The following is a 6047-nucleotide window of genomic DNA, read 5'->3' on the forward strand; positions in this document are numbered from 1 at the left end:
CTCTATCATATTCCCCTCTATCATATTCCTTTTTATCATATCCCCCTCTATCAGGTTCTTCTCCATCCTCCATCCACTGTGCCTCCCTCCTCCTCTCAATGCAGCCCCTCTCCATCCACCAAAGCAGGATGGAGAGCTGTTCCTCCAGCCTGGAAAGTACCATCTCCTTGCCAACCAGGCAACCTTCCTTTTCCACATATTTGATTGCCTCCTCTTTAACTCTCAGTTGCTCTCTATTGATCCTCAAAATCACCCCTGATCTGGGCTTTGAGATGATCTGACGTCTCGTTTGTTTGAGACATTTCTCGTTGCTGCTCATCATATTCCAGCACACTAATGTCCTTCTTGAAGTAGCATAAATCTGAGGCTACCTTTTTTTTCAGATCCTTATGTGCTTCTCTTATAGGTTGGAATGTGTGTCCTCTGTCGTCTCTCCCATCTCTGCAGATCCCAGAGATCAGATTACTGTCCGTCTCACAAGGCAGCTTCAGAGCCTCTCCATGTTCACGACATTCATCTTCTCTGCCGTTTCCTCTCTCAGCTGTAGCTCTCTATCTTTTAGGATCTTCCTCCAGTTTCAGCTGGTAGGCCACGTTCCTGATCAGTCTGTTGATCTGGAAGTTTCTGTCTCTGACCAGAGCCCTGCGTTGGTGTCCAGCATTCCGGCTGTCTTGGGAGGCATCTCTTGCAGAAGGTGTGCTGAGCTGACAGCTCAGAGACACAGGCTCAGTGTAGATCTCTGTGCAGATGGAACAGGACAGGTGCTCTACCAGGTCAGAGGAAGCTGTGGTCATAAAGGAGATGACTGTGCTCGTGCTCAGTGCGTGAGAGAAAAAGAGGCAGTATCAGAATACCCATATTAGCATACGCAAAAAAATATGTTTTATATACTGCTCAAAAAAATAAAGGGAACACTTAAACAACACAATGTAACTCCAAGTCAATCACACTTCTGTGAAATCAAACTGTCCACTTAGGAAGCAACACTGATTGACAATACATTTCACATGCTGTTGTGCAAATGGAATAGACAACAGGTGGAAATTATAGGCAATTAGCAAGACACCCCCAATAAAGGAGTGGTTCTGCAGGTGGAGACCACAGACCACTTCTCAGTTCCTATGCTTCCTGGCTGATGTTTTGGTCACTTTTGAATGCTGGCGGTGCTTTCACTCTAGTGGTAGCATGAGACGGAGTCTACAACCCACACAAGTGGCTCAGGTAGTGCAGCTCATCCAGTATGGCACATCAATGCGAGCTGTGGCAAGAAGGTTTGCTGTGTCTGTCAGCGTAGTGTCCAGAGCATGGAGGTGCTACCAGGAGACAGGCCAGTACATCAGGAGACGTGGAGGAGGCCGTAGGAGGGCAACAACCCAGCAGCAGGACCGCTACCTCCGCCTTTGTGCATGGAGGAGCAGGAGGAGCACTGACAGAGCCCTGCAAAATGACCTCCAGCAGGCCACAAATGTGCATGTGTCTGCTCAAACGGTCAGAAACAGACTCCACGAGGGTGGTATGAGGGCCCGACGTCCACAGGTGGGGGTTGTGCTTACAGCCCAACACCGTGCAGGACGTTTGGCATTTGCCAGAGAACACCAAGATTGGCAAATTCGCCACTGGCGCCCTGTGCTCTTCACAGATGAAAGTAGGTTCACACTGAGCACATGTGACAGACGTGACAGAGTCTGGAGACGCCGTGGAGAACGTTCTGCTGCCTGCAACATCCTCCAGCATGACCGGTTTGGCGGTGGGTCAGTCATGGTGTGGGGTGGCATTTCTTTGGGGGGCCGCACAGCCCTCCATGTGCTCGCCAGAGGTAGCCTGACTGCCATTAGGTACCGAGATGAGATCCTCAGACCCCTTGTGAGACCATATGCTGGTGCGGTTGGCCCTGGGTTCCTCCTAATGCAAGACAATGCTAGACCTCATGTGGCTGGAGTGTGTCAGCAGTTCCTGCAAGAGGAAGGCATTGATGCTATGGACTGGCCCACCCGTTCCCCAGACCTGAATCCAATTGAGCACATCTGGGACATCATGTCTCGCTCCATCCACTAACGCCACGTTGCACCACAGACTGTCCAGGAGTTGGCGGATGCTTTAGTCCAGGTCTGGGAGGAGATCCCTCAGGAGACCATGCGCCACCTCATCAGGAGCATGCCCAGGCTTGTAGGGAGGTCATACAGGCACGTGGAGGCCACACACACCACTGAGCCTCATTTTGAATTGTTTTAAGGACATTACATCAAAGTTGGATCAGCCTGTAGTGTGGTTTTCCACTTTAATTTTGAGTGTGACTCCAAATCCAGACCTCCATGGGTTGATAAATTGGATTTCCATTGATTATTTTTGTGTGATTTTGTTGTCAGCACATTCAACTATGTAAAGAAAAAAGTATTTAATAAGATTATTTCATTCATTCAGATCTAGGATGTGTTGTTTAAGTGTTCCCTTTATTTTTTTGAGCAGTGTAGTATGTGAAATTTAGAAAGTATGCAGCGTTCACATGCTAGTCGGAACTAGGAAACTCTGAAATGTCCGACTTCCTGATTCGTTGAATGCGACACGTATATAACTACAACCAGTATGCAAGTCTGACATTTCAGAGTTTCTTAGTTCCGGCTAGCACATAAACGCAGTACTCTGAATGCGTCATCTAATGCACGATTGCATTGACTCTGTCATTCGTACATTTTGGTACGCGCTTCAATTTATCTGGTTATCAGCTGTTGTCAAACACGTGAGTCGGAAAAGAAGAGTGAATTCTGCAAGGGTGGGCAACTCCAGTCCTCGAGGGCCTGATTGATGTCACACTTTTTCTCCATCCCTAGCAAACACAGCTGATTAATCAAATTCCATTCTAAACTGAAGATCATGATTAGGTGATTATTGGAGTCAGGTGTGTTAGCTGGGGCTGGGGGAAAAACTGTGACACCAATCAGGTTGCTCACCCCTGTTACTAGATCAAATGCCGAAATTAGTACATACCCTAATCTAACTGCCTGTAGCTCAGGACCTGAAGCAAGGGTATGCATATTCTTGATACCATTTGAAAGGAAACACTTTGAAGTTTGTGTTAATGGGAAATTAATGTAGGCCAATATAACACATTAGATCTGGTAAAAGATAATACAAAGACAAAAACAACCGTTTTTTTGTACCATCATCTTTGAAATGCAAGAGAAAGGCTATAATGAATTATTCTAGCCCAGGTGCAATTTAGACTTTGGCAACTAGATGGCAGCAGTGTATGTGCAAAGTTTTAGAGTGATCCAATGAACTATTGCATATCTATTCAAAATGTTGTATCAAGACTGCCCAAATGTGCCTAATTGGTTAATTCATACATTTTCAAGTTCATAATTGTGCACTCTCCTCAAATAGCATGGTATTCCTTCACTGTAATAGCTACTGTAAATTGGACAGTGCAGTTAGATTAACAAGAATGTAAGCTTTCTGCCAATATCAGATATGTCTATGTCCTGAGATTTTTGGGGGGTTTCTTACAACCTCATGCTAATCACATTAGCCTACGTTAGCTCAACCGTCCCGTTGACGGGACACCGATCCTGTAGAGGATTTATTAAAGTACACAGTCAAATTAAAATTTGCTTTAAAGATCTCACTAAGAATACTGACTGACTTCTTGTAAAGGTAGGGGCATGTGACTATCATAAAGCAAGACAGACTAAAGTTCATTGGCAGCGACAACTTTCAGTGTGGGTGTGGGGGAAAAGCTACAACACAACTTAATAAAGGATGGGTTTAATTATCCATACAGCATAAATAGGAAATATCTAATAAACAAAGGATTCCAACTAATTCTTTGGATTGGAGATCACTGCTTTAGACTGTTGATATGAATCCACACATTCAAGACAGCAAGCACTAAATAAGTGTCCAGCATGCTCTAGAGGTTATTACAAGTAACTACACATATCACACCACAAAAGCTAACATAGGGTCTCACTCCCGCTCCTCCTTCTGTCTCCTCTGTTCTTCCTCTATTCCTCCTCCTCTCCTCCTCTCCTCTCAGCGGCTCCAGCTGGATAGAGTGACGTCGAGGTGACCTCTCACTGGTGGGAGGGAGAGGGGGAACAAAGGAGGACGAGGAGGAGGTGGAGAGAAGGACAGCAGGAATGGAAGAGGAGGTAGAGAGGGGTAGAGGAGGCAGAAAGCCTGATCTAAATATTGCTTTATCTGGAAGAGCGGGGGAGGAGCAGAGAATGTGAGAAAGGGGGGGAGTGAGAGAAAGAGGGGAGGAGGGGGAGGGCAGCTGCGTCCGACACACCATTCCTACACCTGCAACAGGTAGGCCAAGGGGCAGGACCTGTAGGTGAGACTCATAACATGATAGGGGAGGCAGGTGAAGAAGGGGTGGAGCTGGAGTCAAGGAGGGGAGAGTGTTCCTACGGGCCCCCTGCCAGCAAGAGGGAGAGCAGGGAGGAAGTCTGTCCACAGAGCACTTCCGGGTCATTGGTTCGCCTCCGATGAGATTAGATCCCCCTCTACAATGTAAAGCAGTTTGAGTACCGGGGTGTTCTCTGTATAAATCCAAGGTGGAACCTCCAGGGGCTAGCCTCCTCTCAGGGGACAGTCTGCTCTGGGCTGCCTGGGAAAGGTGCTCCTCTGTGGGGAAGAGGAGAGAACAAGAGGCCCCGGAAGAGATCTCCTTATGGTAGAGATGGACAGATTGACTCTCCTTGTCATCTCCCACCTCTTCCTATTGCTCGGCCTTCTCCCTCCTTTCCTTCTTAAAGTCGTGATGAAGACAACCTTTTTCTCCCTTTCCTCCTTCCTCTCTTCCCTCTTTCTCTTCCTCTCCCTCCTTCCCTCTTGGTAGACCTTGTTTAGTTGAGCCAGATTGTGAATAGCTAGCCATGGTTCAGACCACTGTCGCAGTCTGGGAGGGGTGATACAGGACTGGTCCACTGGACTCAGCTCACATGGGGAGAATCTGCTGCTGCTGCCACTCCCCCTCTTACCTGGGATGAGATAAGAAAGGATGAGACAAGTTCCTGAGATGTTTAACACCTTCCCTCCCTCCCTCTAACCTGATCCTCTGAAATTGAACACATTCTCTCCCTCAAGTGAGTTGGGTGAGCCTGTCTTGACGATGATGTCAGAGGGTGACATGCAGGTGACAGGTGATGCATCGGGAGACGGCAGAACGTTCAGATAGCGCCTCGTCACCGGCCCTCCGCTCACATCCATCTCCGTGGTGATGATGATGATGTCACGGCCTTTGGCGCGGCATGCGTCCAGCAGCACCTGGGGGTATGTAATGGTCAGTTATAATAATTTCACCACACACACAGTCTTGTATAACTAACCTTTTGGGGGGACACATTTCAGTCCCATTCAAAATACTATTTTCCCTAACCCATACCCTTAACCCAAAAATCTAACTCTGAACCTAATTCTAACCCTAACACTAATTCTAACCTTAACACTAAACCCCCTAGAAATAGCATTTCACCTTGTGGGGACCAACAATATGTCCCCAGTTGGTCAAATGTTTGTATGTTTACTATTCTTGTGGGGACTTCTGGTCCCCACAAGTATAGTTAAACATGTCCACACACACTTCCTCCCTCCTGACCTGTAGTGTAGGCTGGTGCTGTGCGTTGATAGCGTAGACCATAGCTGAAGCTCCAGAGTAGTCCTCCATACTGGGGTCAGCTCCAGCTGAGAGGAGAGTAGAGGCTAGCTGAGCTCCAGCCCTCTCCATACAGGAATACAGCTCTCCTTTAAAGGCAGACACAGACCTGGTTGTCTAGTAGGTATCTGAGCAGTTTCAGGGTTCCAGGTCCAGTGGTTCCCCTCTCAGGGCTTTACACGCAGCCAGGAGAGGAGTCTCTCCTCCTGGGTTTCTCTCGTTGACCTGAGCACCCCCCTCCAGGAGCAGCCTAACGAGGCGAAGCTTCCCCAGCCTAGCTGCTCCAATCAGGGGACTGCCGTCTGGCAGGAGGTCCTGGGGGACCGACATGGTCTGGAGGAGAGGAAAAGGTAGAGAGATAGTAAGAAAAAGAGAGAGGCAGTCAAACAGA

This window comes from Salmo salar, chromosome 16 (genome assembly GCF_965601325.2).
Source record: "Salmo salar chromosome 16, fSalSal1, whole genome shotgun sequence".
Classification (NCBI taxonomy): Eukaryota; Metazoa; Chordata; class Actinopteri; order Salmoniformes; family Salmonidae; genus Salmo; species Salmo salar.